This window comes from Cryptomeria japonica, chromosome 11 (genome assembly GCF_030272615.1).
Source record: "Cryptomeria japonica chromosome 11, Sugi_1.0, whole genome shotgun sequence".
NCBI lineage: Eukaryota > Viridiplantae > Streptophyta > Pinopsida > Cupressales > Cupressaceae > Cryptomeria > Cryptomeria japonica.
In genome coordinates, this window is record NC_081415.1 from 68,765,560 (window position 1) to 68,783,965 (window position 18,406).

Consider the following 18,406-nt stretch of genomic DNA (forward strand, 5'->3'; position numbering starts at 1 on the left):
CCGGTGACCAATCATTTTTCCCAGCGAACATGCGTGGCATTTTTGTGTTAGGTGGGAATTTAATTGCTTTCTTTGAAAATCATGCCCATGGTTGTGTGCTAGGGTTTTATTTGCGACCAAAAGAATGCTCGAAACCTGTGTTTTTTGGATGATAAGCAATTGAGAAAGGGGAATCTGGAACCCTAAATATGTTGGCACATTTATGGGCGGTGTGGTTGTTTTAAGGGAGTTCATGCACCGCCATGAAGACAAATGGTCATGGGCACTCTTGTAGATTGTGAGGTATGTTTAGGTTTTTGTGGAAGCTTATTTTTGTTGCAGACCATAGTTGAACAGGTTTATTGACTATGTTCAAATATGGTGTTTGTCTAATTGTTTTGCAAGGACTGCTAGAGTAGAGAATGCTTTGACAACCAACATGCTGGAAGATTTTGCCAATTTCACAAGCCTAGGTATGAGATTCTTATTGGCTACTTTATACTTATTTGAGGATTCCTCTTCACACAAGGCTTACAAGTATTGCACCACCTTTAACTTTTCTTCTTCATTACTCTCCACATTTTTGAGAAGCTCATTTTCATTTTCCAACCTGATATTGTAATTTCTCTCTCTCCATTCTACAATTGATTATTTCAGAGCAAAATTTGGTTTCATCTTACAATTCTTCAACTTGACCCCTGTCAGACACCTGGTATGACCCTCTTGAAACCATCTCTCAATTGTAGAATGCTCATAGGTCTGACCAGGAGCAATCTGCACTGCATCCCTCATGACATTCTTGGTAATGGGGCAAATAAATGACTATAAAGGAAGCATAGGAATGTCTCTATGGATATTATCAACCTTCTCATAAGAATCAATTCGAACAGGCTTATGCTTCGATGCAATCGCCTTCTCTAGCAGAAAAATGAACTATTCCAAATACAACGAGTACACCTTTCCCCTCAATTATATTGCCTCGATCCTCTCCATCTTCAACTTAGCCAGTTCAGTGGAAAAAGCATCACTGTCCAATGCAATCCTTAAACTATCAGCAATTTGTTCTACAAGCTTGTTGCTGAGAGAATAATCAGACACAATTGAATCAAGAGCCCCATCATCAAATAAATTACAAAGAATCTAATCCTTGGGATCCAGTTTTGGCATCCCCTTCTCTAAAAATTCTTTAGCCGTGGAAACATAGAGTCTTAAGGCATCTGAAGAGCCTTCTAGGACCACGTTATCTAAAAAGCCCCAAATATTGTCACACAATGTTTTACTTGATCTATTAGGGTCGAGCAACAAGTTAATAGATATAATGAAGACCTACCCAATATGTCATGGAGCAAAATTTCAGAATTCTTAACCTTGACTTCTAGTTGAGTCATCTCCAAGGTAGTGTACTCAACGGCCATTGTTTCTAAATCTTTTTGAAGCTCCCTCATAACCTGGGCTAAATTCCTTAGAAACTCTACAAACTGGAGAAGAATCCGATTTACAACATGCTCTTTCTTGGGGAAAACTTCTTCTGCAACTTTGGCTAATCTGTAGAGATTTTTATTCATGATCTTTGCCATTTTTATAGTGTCGGCAGAAGACAAAAAATTTGTAGTTTCCTCCATAGAATTTGGTAGAACTATTGTTCCCAAACTTTTAGGAAAACTATACTGTAGGACTAAAAACAAAACCACCTCTTAACCACCAGCCACCTCCTATTCATTAGGGTCATCACTTGAACCTGGTATGCTCCTAAGAGTTGCTTGTTTAACAGTACAAACTAGTAAGAGTTACTTGTTTAACAATAGAGGCTATGAAAGTCTTTAAGGATAGGACCAAGTATAGGCATTAGTGAAAATAAAATCGAAGTCTATAATATAACAAAATGTAGTAATAAAGATTAAACTTTTGGTATTTGGGATGCAGGGCATTTGAGTTTCCAAGGGAGTATGATGGTGTTTGTCTGCAAATGAGAATTTCCTATAGCTAAGAAACACACTTGTTCCTTTTCCTTGTGCAATGGGCCGACTGCAGTCTTGCAGGGGCACTGGGTCTGCTTAGAATACTCATATACAAGGTTTGTGTATTTTTTTGCATTATAAATGTTTGTATAACTATAGACAACCGTGGCAGATAATGTTGTTAAATGGACTTTTTTTTTCTATTTTTTTTCTTTATTTTGTGTGCTTTATCACCATAGGTAGGAGCTTTTACATGGATGGAATGGGTAGATACCTATGGCTTAATTGGGAGAACTCTGGGAGTCCAAGTTTGATATATTTTTTGATCTATGAATGTCAGTTTTTCCCTAAATTCAGTCATAATAGTTATTGATATTTCAAAGTGGGAATTATGCGGGTTTATGTTGATGGTACCACTACAATGTCAACACATGAACGAAAATCCAGCATTAGAGAATTTTATGGTAAAACCTAATTTTCTCCTTTTAAGCATAACATGGGATAACTTGATTAATTAATTAAACATCAACAGTATATAGTATACATCTGATTTAACACTTGGCATGATGTAATGTCTTAACATAATGATTTAATTTTCCTTGATTAGCTGTAATATTTCCATCTTTATTACAACTTAAAGAAGGGATATCAGACATGGAAGATTGTAAACAAAAAGCAATATGTATGGAAAGTGATTCTTTGCAAAATGGAAGCGTTAGTTATGATAACAAAACACAAACAACAAGAAACCAATTTGTTAGTGTTAGAAATCAGAAGAAAAACACTTGCCTAAACAAGCATATAAAGAAAGACACTACTAAACAAATAGAAAGCTTAATAAATCTACAAAATGTAACCAAACATCTCCATATGCTCTCTACCATGCTAGTAGCTTCTCCTTCCTTGTTCCTCTCCTCTCCAAGTTCCAAATTAGTGTATCTCTCAGCAGCCTTTTGCACTATGGATGCCTTATGGAGGTTCAAGATTGAAAAATGACTAATCAATGCTATGCAAGTGTGAACAAAAGCTAAAATAAGATATTATCTAATTAGATAGTGTTGATTTTAAGTCAAAAGAGTGAATATGAATGATTTATGCTAAATGTTTTCTATCTAAAAATGACTATAAGGTAAATGCATACAAGTTTTCAGGATGTGGATTATGAAGAAATGGGCTCTATTTATAGGAAAAATGGAGCAATGGATGGTTGAGATTGAGTAGTCTCAACAAGGGTCAGGATTGAATGGTTTAAGATCCATGTGAGGACTTTCAACCCAATCCCATGTTGACAAGTGTCACCATGAGGAGGCTTGAGAGGAGAGATAAGGAGCATTAAATGCTTGAGGGGACATGATGGTTACTCTGGGGGGGTTGGGTTAGGGTTAGGTTAATGGATATTCCTTTTATCCAAGGGATAAATGAACGTGCAAGGATTAAATGGTTACCTTAGTCAAAGAAATAAACGCTTTGAAGAGACCCATGAGTCAAAAGGATGGTTAAGTTAGAGGAAAGTCTCTAACCAAAGGTAAAAGGTGAGTTAACCATAAATGGTTATGTAAGAGCCTTTAATGGTTTGGAAGACTTTAGAGGTTAACCATTTGAAGACATAAAGCCTTTAATGGTTATTGAAGACTTTTGAGGTTTTTGAGACGTGACTTCCTTTTATTTAGGAACATGACAATAATTAGGATAGGATTAGGCTAACTAGAAGGGATTTAGGCATGCAAGTGGGAGGAATTTTGGGATTTTCAATTAAAATAAAATCATTTATTTCAATTAAATGTTGTAATTTGTATTTGGATAGATATTTAAATAAATATTAATTTATTTAAATGTGAATGTGAATTTTGGATTCTATTTAAATAAATCTTAATTTATTTACATGAGAAAAAGGAAGATAAAGCATTTAAATGCTTGAAGACTTTAAGGGAAAGCATTAAAGGCTTAAGAAGACTCTAGAAGGAAGCCATCAAGTTTGAAGACTTTAAGGGAAACCATTAAAGGCTTAAGAAGACTCTAGAAGGAAGCCATTGAGTTTGAAGACTTTAAGGGAAACCATTAAAGGCTTGAGAAGACTCTAGAAGGAAGCCATTAAGTTTCAAGACTTTAAGGGAAGCCATTAAAGGTTTCAAGTGGGTGAGGATAAATAGGATTTTAAATAAATAATTTATTTATTTAAAATAGTTGTGCAACTTGCATTTGTCGGAAAATGCAAGTTGGTGGAGAATAAAGTTGATTTAAATAAATGTTAATTTATTTAAATGTGAGAGGGGATTTTGGGGGATTTAAATAAATATTAATTTCTTTAAATGTGAGAGAAGATTTAATTAAACAAATAAGATTTATTTATTTAATTAATGGTTTGAATTTGGTTAAGTGAATTAAATCAAATAAATTGAATAATTTATTTAATTAATAGGAGAAAAGGGTTAAGATGAATTATTTAAATATTAATTTAATTAATTATTGATTGATGGTTAAATAATCAAATAAATACTAAATATTCATTTAATTAAGTGGATAGATTTATGTGACTACATTTGCCCCTCTTTGAGACAGTGCGGTTTTATCGCATCGTTTCAAAGAAAGAAAAATAGGTGTAAAGAAATATGCCCCATAAATGTTAATTTAGTGGGTGGTATGCCCCCTTGAGAGATGGGCCAAAAACTTTTGAAAAATCGGGTGATCTCATTCTTTTTCGAGAGATCGCATATACGTTGTAGTCAGCAAGCCATAGTGATCCATGACTGTATTTTGCATATGATCACGTAGCTTAGTGAACTTACCATGTAGACACCATTAATACATGCCCCAAAACTTCATTGGAATAATTCGCAGAAGACATACAAACAATGCTTAGGAACCATCCCGACCACTCTAATCACTTGTGGATATCCCGAAGTAGCATAGGAACCTGATGTAAATGAGTAAATAACCTACAAATCAACCAAGTACTTGATAGATTAAACAAAAAAAATTTGTCAAAGAAAACATATCATCTTGTCTTTGTTTTGGTAAGGAAGGATGTATCCTTGTTATGACAGTTAGCATGTCGATGTTGATTGTTTGGTTGATGTGGTTAGTGGTCATCGTTTGAGTATTTCACAATGTTTGTTTGGTATCTTCTTGGATGCGTATGGTCAAGGTGTTGAGATGTTTTTGATTGATTTTTGATGTTTTTTGGATTTTGAGAGTGTTTTTTAATGTTTTTGGTATTTTGTGAGACAGTTTTCCAATGTTTTTGGTATTTTGTGGTACGATTTTGAATGAAGAACTCAATGTATCATAAATAATGCAGAATCCACTTCTATCAAATAGTTTAAGGGCATTGCCCCCAATTTAGACATGACTATGAAAAAGCGAGATGCAAGACGTATGCAGTACTATCCTTGATTGCAGATCAATAAAAAACCATGGTTTGGACGGATGGATGTGTGGATGCCATGCATGTGATCGTAACAAGTCTGAAAAACAACGGATGCATAGCCCTTACGAGATGCGCCTATTTGCCAGGTTTTCACCATTGCATTTACCCAAGCTGCCACCGGAGTGATTGTTCACCGTTTGGATGCATGATTTTTCTTTACTATTTTGATTTTTTTGTATTTTCTTCAGGACATTTATCTGAATGTTTTTCGTGTTTTTCTGATATGTATGGGAGCCTGATTCTCTGTATAGTTTATGTATAAAACCGTTTGAGGTGCATGTTGTTGATTGGATCTGCTAGCAGTTCTCCTTCTAAAGTAGCCAACTGATATGCCCCAGACCCAAATACAATAGTGATAACATATGGACCTAGCCAGTTTGATTCAAACTTTCCTTGATGTTCTCGGTTGGGTTGTTTACGAGGATTCTCTCAAAGAACAAGATCGCCTATCTCAAATGTACAGGGTCTAACTCGATGATTATAGCTTATTATAATGCGTTGCTAATAGGCTTTGAGGTGATTGTATGCAGCTTGTCATTTCTCATCAAGTAGTTCCAAGTCTTGAAGACGTGATACTCTGTATGCTTCATCATCTATGAGTTTATGCAAGGAAACCCATAGAGATGGTATCTCAACCTCGATAGGAAGGATGGCTTCTGCTCCATAGACCAGTGAGTAGGGAGTTGCACCTGTAGGGGTTCGAATGCTAGTTCAATATGCCCATAGTGCTGGATTTAATTGAACATGCCAATCATGGTCAGCATCATTTACTGTCTTCTTGAGGATTTTCAATATATTTTTGTTTGATGCTTCGGCCTGACCATTTCCTTGTGGGTAATAGGGAGTGGAAAAGCAGTGTTGGATGTGAAACTTCTCACAAATCTCATGGACATCCTAATTTTTGAAAGGAAGCTTGTTATCTGTGATGATGGACATGGGTACACCATACCGGAAGATGATGTAATTAAGGATGAATGAGGCGATCTGCTTGCTAGTGACTTGGGTAAGTGGAACAACTTCGATCCACTTTGTAAAGTATTTGGTGGTGGTAATAATGAATTTATGGTCGTTGGATGAAGATGGATGGATCTTACCCACAAGGTCAAGGCCCCATTGACAAAAAGGCCATGGTGTTGTGATTGGTTGCAATTCCTGTGCTGGTGCATGTATCTAGTCTCCATGAACTTGGCACTTCTTGCATACTTTCAGACAAAGTAGTAGGACTCTTTTTCCATGGATGGCCAATAGTATCCAGCGTGTATGATCTTCTTGGCAAGTGAAGGACCGCTTGCATGAGTGCCACAAATTCCTTCATGTACCTCTTTCAAGGCCTTTGTTATCTCATCCTGTTCTAGACATCGAAGGAGAGTACCATCAAGACTACGTCGGTATAGGGTTTCAACAATAATGGTATATCAAGCGGTTTGGTGAATGAAGGTTTAATCATTGCTTATTCAATTAGTTAGGAGGAAGTGTGTGATCGTGGAGGTAGGTGTAGAACTCACCGTACCATGGGGCTTCGAAACTGACAAGGCGACATATCATCTTGGATTTGGGGATATCATAAGTGGGAATCCAAATCTATTCTACCAAGAACTCTTAGCATGTTGAATTTTGTGGAAGATCTAGGAGAGATACAATGGTAGCCATAGCATTAACAACCCGATTTTGATCTCTGGGTATCTGCTCAAAGGTGATAGTAGTAAATGATGCCTTTAAATTGTCCACCATTTGCTTGTACAACATGAGTTTGTCATCTTTGGTTTGATATTCATCGGCTACTTATCGGATGACCAGTTGGGAGTCGCCATATATTTGTAACTCTTTCAATTTCCATTGTATGGCTAGTATGAGTCCTGTGATCAAGGACTCATACTCTGCTATGTTGTTCGTACATGGAAATGTGAGCCTATAAGACTTCGTAATGTTGTCACCTTGAGGTGTGATAAACAGAATGCCTGCCCCCGAGCCATGCCTAATGTATGAACCATCAAAGTATAGTTTCCATGGTTGTGCTTCTATGATCATGAATATCTCTTCATCTAGAAAATTGGAAATAAGAGGATGATCACCTATGAGGGGTGCATCGACCAACTGATCTGCAATAACTTGACCCTTGATAGCCTTAAGGTCCACATACTCAATGTCAAATTCACTTAGAATCATTACCCATTTGGCCAAGCGGCCTATCAATGCTTCTTTGCTAAGTAAGTATTTTAGCGGATCAATCTTCACAATGAGTTGTATTTTATGTGTCAATAGGTAGTGCCTCAGTTTAGTGGCTGCCAAAATTACTACTAGGCAAGCTCGCTCAATAGATGTGTAATTGAGTTCATAGCCGACCAGTGTGCGAGAAATGTAGTAGATAGAACACTCTTTCCCTTCTGCATTTTGTTGAGCCAGCAACACTCCTAATGCTATATTTGTTGCTGAGATATAGAGTAATAAAGGCTTACTCGGATCCAGTGAGATCAGCAATGGTGTATTCATGAGATAGTCTTTAAGCATTTGGAATGCTTGCTAGCATCTGGTATCCCATTGAAAGCAGATGTTTTTGTGTAACAGGTGTGTAAAGGGGTGACACTTATCTGTCAGTTGTGCAATGAATCTTTGGATGGATTGTAGCCACCCTTGTAATGTCCTTAGCTGGCTAATGTTCTTCAGAGGTGGCATGTCCATGATTGCTTTGACCTTTGCAGGATCAACCTCAATGCCTTTGCTTGAGACAATGTATCCTAGAAGCTTCCCTGAGGTTACTCCAAAGACACATTTCTTTGGGTTGAGTCGAACATGATATTGTTCCAGTTTGTCAAATATTTTCTCTAATATGTCTAGATGGCCTTCTCTTATTAATGATTTTGCCAGTAAGTCATCAACATAATCTTCCATTATGGTATGCATCATATCAGGAAAGATGGTGGTCATTGGTCTTTGATAGGTCGCTCCTGCATTCTTTAGACCAAAAGGCATTACATTCCAACAGTATGTTCCCCAGGGACATGTGAAGGTTGTCTTATGTTGATCCTCTGGTGTGATCTTTATCTGGTTGTACCCTGAAAAGCTATCCATGAGAGAGAGCATGGCATGTCCTATTGTTAGGTCCACTATTATATCGATTTTTGGTAGGGGGAAGTCATGTTTAGGACATGCCTTGTTCAGATCTCAGAAGTCAGTACACATACAGATGCCCCCATTTGGTTTGCCGACAGACACAATGTTGGAGATCCAATTTGCGTAATCAATTGGTCAAATAAAACCAACATCCAGGAGTTTCTTAAGCTCTTCTTTGACAAGTACCGCGATCTGGGGATGCATCTTACGAAGCTTCTGCTTGACATGCTTGGCTCCTTCTACTATGGTGAGGTGATGCATGACTAAATTTGGATCAAGATGAGGTATGTCTGCATATGACCATGCGAAGTTGATCTGGCATTTCTTGAATAATTTGACAAACTTAGGCTAATCCTCTAAAGTTAAAAGAGATGCCACATGTATGTGGTGAGGAGTTTCAGGAGTTCCCATGTTGTATTATTTTGTCTCTTCAATAAGGATTGTTGATTGTTCCTGCTGTGTACTAGAGGGGAGGATGTCAAACCTTTCATCCTCAGGCGCCTCAGAGAGGTTTTCACCATTGCATACACTCTTTCTTTTTATTTTTGTGGGATCAAACAATGCCACAATGTGGTTTTCACTGGAAGATCCATGTTTTATCATTATATTTTTGCAGCTGAAAGGTTTGGCATCCGCCCCAAAGTATGTTGCGCTATTAAGTTCAATGGCGAATCCAACTTTGTGATCCCCACTTGGTATGTTATCTTGTCATTCCAAAAAGTCAATGATCGCCTCATTATTTTGGAAGTGGTCAAGGCATGGGGGATTAGATTGGTTCCATTCGATGAGTTCAGGATGTTTAATAGGCATTACCTCATTGATCAGGTTAAGTTAATAAGATGTGTCAGTGAGGGTTAAGACATTGTGGTGAAGGTCATTGATGGTACTCTCCCTGTCAGAATCATGCGTAGGATGTTACGTAGGGTTTGTGGAAGATGTTTCCAGTTCAGGAACCCAAGAGGTTTTAATTTGCACTTCTCCATAAATAGAGATTTCTTTGTGAGGTGGAGGGGGTGATGCGTCTTCCTCATCTGAAGTATTGAGATGTACTGAATCAAATTCCCACTCATGTGAGTCGATCTCTAAATCGCTTTCTGGTATCCGATTACTATACCATACCGGGATATCCTTTGAGTTAAACATTGTAGGTATGATCGGCTGATGTACCTTTGTAGAGGAAATGATTGGTGCTGCAAGAAGGATTATGGGGATCAGTGAATCCGATATGGGGAGTATTGGAATTGTTGAATCTGTTGCTTCTGCTAGAATTGCCAGTGTTGTTGATATTGCTGGGGGTTCTGATACTGCTAATGGTGCCATTGATGCAGTTGCTTCTGTTGATGGGGTTGTTGGTTTGATTGGTGGGATGATTAGTGCGGTGGATGATGTTGCTGGGATTTTTAGCCTCAGTGGGGTAGTTGGTATGTGTAATACCCTAAAAATGGTCATCTAAACCATGAGCCCCTAATCTCGACAACATCACCAAGGTCCTAACCAAACGCAATTAAATCAATCTTGAGCACACAATTAATTTCTAAAATCATCAAATGTCACATGGCAAATCAATCACTCAATATTAATTAAATATTTATTTAATTTTGATCATTCCAAGTAAATCATTTTAAACAATTACCTTATTTATTTTAATGAAATATCCTAGCATATTTAATAAATAAATCAATTTGCCATTAAATCATCAAAAAAGAGGAATTAATTTAATTAAATAAATCAATTTGCCATAAATCTTCAAAATGGAAATAAATAAAAAAAGGAATTAATTGACCAAAAAAGAATCAATTGGAGACAATCTTGAAAAACAAATTAAAAATTGATAGATAATCTCAAAGAAAGCAAATAAAACAATTAAATATTAAATTTGAATGAAATAGAGAATAAATCAGTTTTTTCCTGATTTTATCTTAATTCAATTTCCTTTACAATTGAGAAAAACATCCAATCACATCAATTCACCTGGATTGTGCTTCCTCTTGGAAAATCTTGACTGCTCATCATCATTTGATCTCAGCCTTTGGTTTCTTTCTGAATTTTCTATAAATTCAGGCTCTCATCTCTCATCAAAGAAAAAGATGTTGGAGAATGTATTGTTATTATACTATTTTTGCTCTAAGATTCATTGATATATTGCATATTAATTATTTCATATTGATTAAATCATTTAGCTTAATATTTCTTAAATCTTGTTAGATTAATCTTGCATCCATCTAGCTAATATCATGCTCATATAGATTAAATCCTTCGTCTTGGTGTCGTCTAGTCACTAGTATTGCTTTTATTCTGAGAGCAATCTTATACTCACATCTTTTAGAAGGCAATAGGTCAATTTGTTATGGTTTTTATATTCATATTTATATCTGTCTAACCATGCATGTAATGACTTGATTGAAGTGTTGTGCTTACAAATACAGGTTCACTTTTCACACACACAGTATGGTGTGTGGTGCTACTGATATAATCAAGGATGACCTCGTTATGTTTGTAGTAGGCTGATATAGAGGTTTGTTGGGTCTCCCTTTAAGTCTAAGCTTAGGAAGGATCTCCTTTTGAAAGCCTAATCCCATGTTATCTTTGGGCTTTAATTCCGGCTGTAGCAATTCATGTCATCCTTGCTTGTAAGGTCCCAAGGCACTCTGACCATCATAACCCATTCTTTGCATAATGAGAAGGCCTTTTCCATATTGATTTGTGGGAAGCTTAGCTTGTGGGATGTTCATGGTGATAGGATCTATATAGATCCATTCTGTTAAGTTCTCATCTCAGGTCTCTTCCTCTTGACTCTTTCCAAGGATGAAAGGCATCAAAGTGCATGTTGGCTTGACCAATGGTGTTTGAAGTAACCGTTGAGGTTTACCATGAGTTCTAGGAGAAGTGAGCATTTTTCCAACACAAAAGAGTTGGCTTAGATTGTACTCACCAGGACCTTCCTCTGCCATTTTCATCCTGAGATTCTCTTGCTTGGGTATAGTGGTGTTTGAACTAGAAAGAGAGGTTGGACTTATATATGAGGTGGATGAGATGGCTTCTCTGTTGTTGGGAACGGTAATCTCTGGTTGGTGATTTATATTATGACAATATGCAAAGGGATTTGCATCGCCCAGGATTGTAATTTCTACACTGTTATGAGGAAACTTTAGACATTGGTGGTAAGTGGATGGAACAGCTTGCATGGCATGTATCCAAGGTCTTCCTAACAACAAATTATACGGTAGAGGAAGATCCAAAACTTGACATATGATGTGTTTCACCACTGGGCCCACTCGGATTGGTAACACAACTACTTCTTTTGAAGAATGCTCTGCATCATCATAGGCTTTTATGGTTATCTTTTTGCGAGGATCCACTGATTCAATTGCATATCCCAATGATGTGACCAATTGTAATGTACAAATATTTAGGCCTACTCTATTATCGATCAAGACTCGCTTGATCCTATGTTGGTTGATAAATCCTTCAATATGGAGTGAGGCGTTATGAGGTTGCTGGAAGGATGTATTGTCACTTTTAGAGAAAGTGAGACATGGTGATGACCTTAGATTTCCAACCATAGCTTGGAATTGATTTGTATTTAGATTTGCAGGGACTGACACCTCTTGGAGAGCTTGATCCAAGATTGATTTATAAGATGGGGATAAGTGCAATAGTTCTAAGATAGATATAAGTGCAGGCACCTTGTCTAACTGTTCCACAAGGTTATACTGCTTTGGGATGGATGTTGTGCCTTATGGAGCTGCTTTAATGGTGATCTTGCCACGACGTGTAACAACATTGCAGGTAGAGCTTGGATCTTTAATGATAATGGTTGCAATTTGTTCATTGGCATCATATAAGTGATTCACAATGTAATTATAGGTGGCTCGCGTATAATCAGTGGTAGTTGTGTTTTGCCTTAAAGTGGAAGGACCCCTTTGATCTTGTGATGGAAGTGGATTATTAAACATAAGATGATCATTATTTGTAGTTTTTGGGTTGTGTCATTCAATTTCAATCTCGCCTCGGTCAATAAGATCCTGAACAAGATCTTTCAATCTGTGACAATTGCTTGTTTTATGCCCTTTCCCTTGATGGAATTCACAATGTTCATTGTCCCTTCAACATGAAGGTTTGACCAGAGGTTCATAATTGGATGTTTTTGGTAAGGTCACCAAATTTGAAGAGACCAACTGACGTAATAGAGTTTTAATAGGTTCCCCTAAGGGAGTGTATGTTTGTTTTGGTTTATAATTTTGTTGGCGTTGTTTGGGTTCCTCTTGAGGTATATTGTGTCCTTGATTTGGGGGAACAACCATGTTGTTCTTAGGTGTGGGATTTTGCCTGACAAATCACACTACAAGTTGTGTACTTTTGATAGTCCTTGCATCCACAACCCCGTCATTGACGATGTTTTTGTTTTTATTCCAGAAGTTAGGTTTATCACTATTGAAGCACCGGCAAGGGTCGTCCTTTGGTTCATTGTATATCTTGATAAGTCCATCTTTGATGAGGGCCCGTTCACATTTTAAACCCTTGGTGATCATGTCATTAAAGTACTCTATGCCATTCATGTCTAGGTGGAATTCCATTTCTTCGTTCAAGTTGGAAATAAATATTTCCACTAGTTCTTGTTCAGGGAACTAAAGAGAATGTCTACTAGACATTTGATGCCATCATTGTAGGAAAACTGAAAATATCTCTCCTGGTTTTTGCTTAGTGTTACACAGATCGGCCATGGTGATATCACGTTCAATGTTATGTGAGTAATGTGCAAGGAATTTCTAGACTAGTTCTTCGAATGTCCTAATGCCGCCTGGCAGTCGGGAAAACCATGATGTGGTTGTCCCTCCCAAACTTTGGGGAAAAAGTCACATTAGGTATGTGTCCTCATATGCCACTTCTAGGCAAGCTGAATGAAATTCTCGAACATGATCGCGAGGGTCTCCTTTTCCTCAATACTTTTCGAACATAGGTATTTCAAACCCTCGTGGAAAAGGTGGCATATGTAGATTCCTATCAAAGGGATAGGGACAAATATCATTAAGTGAAAACTGGTTTGTTTTCACACCACTATGGAGTTGTTGGGCGACATTCTCGACTTGTTGCCGCAACATGTCAATGTCATTTGGAGGAGGAGGAAGTGGGGGATTTACTTGATGAAGGTTGTATCTGATGTGATCTCAACCTCTTTGATCCTCATTATGGCTTTGTCATTCTAATGCTTGCCTTAGTTGTGCAGTATCAAAATCAAAGGGTAGTTTGGCTCCTTCTTGGGCAAGTCTTAAAAAGTGAGCATTAGCGTTGCTCCTGAGTATTTTGTCAAAAAGTCGATTAAAGAGAGGGTTGTGTTGTTCCCTTTCTATTGTTGCAAGAGTAGGAGTACTTGTATTTTCATCATTTGGGTTTCCTCCAAGGGCTTCTTCATTGATATTTTCCTCCTCTTCTTCCTCAATTTCCAGTTGTCTAGATCTTGATATGGTTTGAGTCATTTTGTTTACAAGTTGTTGTTGAAGTTTGGTGAAAATGATTATAAGTTGGTGATGAAATGAGAGATTAATGTTTGGTGGAGTGTTGTGCATATGAATCTCTAGCACTAAAGGTAGATGTTTCCAAAAGTTCTTTCTTGAATTGCTTGTTGTGTTTGGTTGACAATGTTTGATATGATAAGGTTTAGAGAGATCTGAGATGTGTTACAGACCCAACTACCTAGTTATGAGAGGATTCACTCATAGACTAGTTTTAACCCGCGTAGAAATGCCTCTTAGAATGAGTTTATCCTAGATGTAGAGACACTCTAAAAAGTGATGTATTGTGTTTGATTCAAGCAATATCGAAAGAGAACTTAGGACAAAACCTCTTTATGTTTCAAGAGTTGGAATGGATTGATGATGTGTGAATGTGAGAATGGATGAAATGTTAACTTCAATAAAAACTTTGTGTTACAAAAGGAACAAACTCTTCCTCTTCTCTTTCAGGGGTTGGTGGTTCTTCCCTAGCTGAGTTATATGTGATACAAATATCTGGAAAGAAGGCAGTATTGATTTTGCCTCCCTTGTTTTTATGATAACTCAAATCTCTATATTGAGTAAAAGCTCTACGGTTTATAGACTATTGATCTCATTGGATTTTCCTTGAAGATATAGACGCATGTGACGTAAGAAGGTTCTATGTGAGACAAAGATTTGTCTATTAAGATAGAAGAATTTACTTCTTTTGATGAAAGCCTTTGAGCTCAATGGTCTTTTCTTCAAGTTTATATGTTGATGAAGATTCTTCCTTCTCAAAATGTGATGTAAGAAGATTCACGTCGGGTTCACCAAATGATGCTCTGCGAAATGGAAGGATTAGTTATGATAAAGAAACACAAACAACAAGAAACCAATTCGTTAGTGTTAGAAATCAAAAGCAAAACACTTTCCTAAACAAACATATCAAGAAAGACACTACTAAACAAATAGGAAGCTTAATAAATCTACAAAATGTAACCAAACATCTCCATATGCTCTCTACCATGTAGGTAGCTTCTCCTTCCTTGTTCCTCTCCTCTCTAAGTTCCAAATTAGTGTAGCTCTGAGTATCCTTTTGCACTATGGATGCCTTATGGAGGTTCAAGATTGAAAAATGATTAATCTATGCCATGCAAGTGTGAACAAAAGCTAAAATAAGATATTATCTAATTAGCTAGTGTTGATTTTAAGCCGAAAGAGTGAATATGAATGATTTATGCTAAATACTTTCTATCTAAAAATGACTATAAGGTAAATGCATACAAATTTTCAGGATCTGGATTATGAAGAAATTGTCTCTATTTATAAGAAAAATGGAGCAATGGATGGTTGAGATTGAGTAATCTCAACAAGGGTCAGGATTGAATGGTTTAAGATCCATTTGAGGACTTTCAACCCAATCCCATGTTGATAAGTGTCACCATGAGGAGGCTTGAGAGGAGAGATAAGGAGCATTAACTACTTGAGGGGACATGATGGTTACCTTGGGGGGTTGGGTTAGGGTTAGGTTAATGGATATTCCTTTTATCCAAGGGATAAATGAATGTGCAAGGGTTAAATGGCTACCTTAGTCAAAGAAATAAATGATTTGAAGAGACCCATGAGTCAAAAGGATGGTTAAGTTAGAGGAAAGTCTCTAACCAAAGGTAAAAGGTGAGTTAACCATAAATGGTTATGTAAGAGCCTTTAATGGTTTGGAAGACTTTAGAGGTTAACCATTTGAAGACATAAAGCCTTTAATGGTTATTGAAGACTTTTGAGGTTTTTGAGAAGTGATTTCCTTATATTTAGGAATGTGACAATGATTAGGATAAGATTAGGCTAATTAGAAGGAGTTAGAAGAATCTAGAAAGGATTTAGGCATGCAAGTGGATTTTGTAGGAGAATGCAAGTGGGAGGAATTTTGGGATTTTCAATTAAAATAAAATCATTTATTTCAATTAAATGGTGTAATTTGCATTTGGATAGATATTTAAATAAATATTAATCTATTTAAATGTGAATGTGAATTTTGGATTTTATTTAAATAAATCTTAATTTATTTACATGAGAAAAAGAAAGATAAAGCATTTAAATGTTTGAAGACTTTAAGGGAAAACATTAAAGGCTTAAGAAGACTCTAGAAGGAAGCCATTAAGTTTGAAGACTTTAAGGGAAACTATTAAAGGCTCTAGAAGGAAGCCATTGAGTTTGAAGACTTCAAGGGAAACCATTAAAGGCTTGAGAAGACTTTAGAAGGAAGCCATTAAGTTTCAAGACTTTAAGGGAAGCCATTAAAGGTTTCAAGTTGGTGAGGATAAATAGGATTTTAAATAAATAATTTATTTATTTAAAATAGTTGTGCAACTTGCATTTGTAGGATAAAGTTGATTTAAATAAATGTTAATTTATTTAAATTTGAGAGATGGGATTTTGGGGGATTTAATTTAGAGAAGATTTAATTAAATAAATATGATTTATTTATTTAATTAATGTTCTGAATTTGGTTAAGTGAATTAAATCAAATAAATTGAATAATTTATTTAATTAATAGGAGAAGAGGGTTAAGATGAATTAATTAAATATTAATTTAATTAATTATTGATTGATGATTAAATAATCAAATAAATACTAAATATTCATTTAATTAAGTGGACAGATTTATGTGACTACAATAAGATATAAGAAAAAGGTTGATGAAGAGAGGAGACAACTTTCTGCACTCGATTTGGAACGGGAGGAAGAATGTGGAATATGCATGGAGACCAATAGTAAAATTGTCTTGCCTAATTGCAACCATGTCATGTGCATGAAATACTACCGAGAATGGTAAGGATTTGCCTTTTATCTTCTACGTGCTTGCTAGCTCTATTCTACTGTCTAACTGAGTTTAGGTGGAAACAAAGTTAAAACCTAATGGATTTGTTATTGGAGGCATGCATGGGCACAATCATGTCCATTTTGTTGTGATAGTTTGAAAAAAGTAAATTGAAGAGATTTGTGGATATTTACAGATAGTGGAGAGGTAGTGGATATGACAACATTGGCAAGAAAGAACTTGAAAAGGCTATTTATCTATGTTGGAAAATTGTCACTCTTGGTTCCTGAGAATGTATTTAGTGTTTATGATGCTCATTATGATTCCCACATCAAATGAAAGTTGCTGATGTTATTGCAGCTCCCCAGTTTCTTTCCGGCATTAACTGGTCGCAACCAGTGTTTAAATCTAATTTGTTCATTGGATTCAACAAAATGATTAAGCATCTCTGCTTCATTGCAGAGATAGTTCTACTACCTTATTGGTAGCATAAGATAGATAGGGTTTGACGCAAGGTTAAATATTTAAGTGAATCCAATTCTATGGGTTTTCCTTGCTTGTATCTAATAGTATGTACGGGTCAGAATGTACAACGTACACCATCTGTTTATAAAACTATAATTGGATGATTCAGCATGTATGACCTACAGATGATCTGGTTGGCTTTTTGTATATATGTTTTATATTTGTACATGATGAGTTACTGGCAAAGGTAGAATATGTTTTCCATTAGCTTCCTTTTAACAACCGTTGGATTCAGAAGGATGGAGGCAAAACAAGGCTTCCTGCTCAATCTTTGAAGTATTTGTAGTCAAAGGTCAAAGAATGACTTTTAGCTAATTTTTTTGTTCCATTTGAGAATCTCAAAGATATAGCTTCTATTATTTTGCCTATATGGTCCCTAATTACATAACCTCCACTAGATACATTTGGGTTTCCCTTAGCAACACCATCAAAGTTTAACTTAAACTTACCTTCAGGTGGACATATCTAATTAATCTTGCATTTGTCAAACTTGGTTTTAGGCTATTGAAATAAACTTCCTTGAAATAGTAATTAAATGTATTCCCAGATCTTAAGAATACCTGAGTCCTAATCTGAGAATGGAGAATCAATTTCCTTAGGTTTGAGCACATAAAATTAACACATTCTGAGATTGGTAGCTCAATTTTATAAGAAACTTGTTTAGCTCTTGAAGTTTCTTTCATGAAGATCCTCTTGTTGTGTTCCCACCAGATGTTCCAAATTACCATTTGTGGGATAACTCTCCATAGGTATGCAAATAAACATTTCTTATAAATAATGAGCCAACTTGCAAAGACACCCCAAAGATTGTTTTGGAGAGGGGTGTGCCAATTCAATTTATTTATAATGAAGAACCAACATTCTTGGGCAAAAGGACATTGAGAAGAAGATGATCCATTTCCTTCTAAGCTTGCCAACAAAGGACACAATTGAATGGGTCTAGAATACCAAGTTTTACCAATCTTAAGCTTGTAAGAATCCTTTTCTTAAGAGCTAGTCATGCAAAGCAACCTAATTTAAGAAGAATCATTTCATCTAAAAAACTATTTTGTCTTAATTCAGATAAATACAAAATCAAGAAGATTTGATTGAGTTTAATATACCACCACTTGGG

At 36.2% G+C, this 18,406-nt stretch overlaps 1 pseudogene; it reads left to right on the plus strand.

Moving 5' to 3' along the window:
* The first annotated feature begins 1,930 nt into the window (after window positions 1-1,930).
* Window positions 1,931-17,265, plus strand: LOC131051853 (E3 ubiquitin-protein ligase AIRP2-like; annotated as a pseudogene).
* Window positions 17,266-18,406: the final 1,141 nt, after the last annotated feature.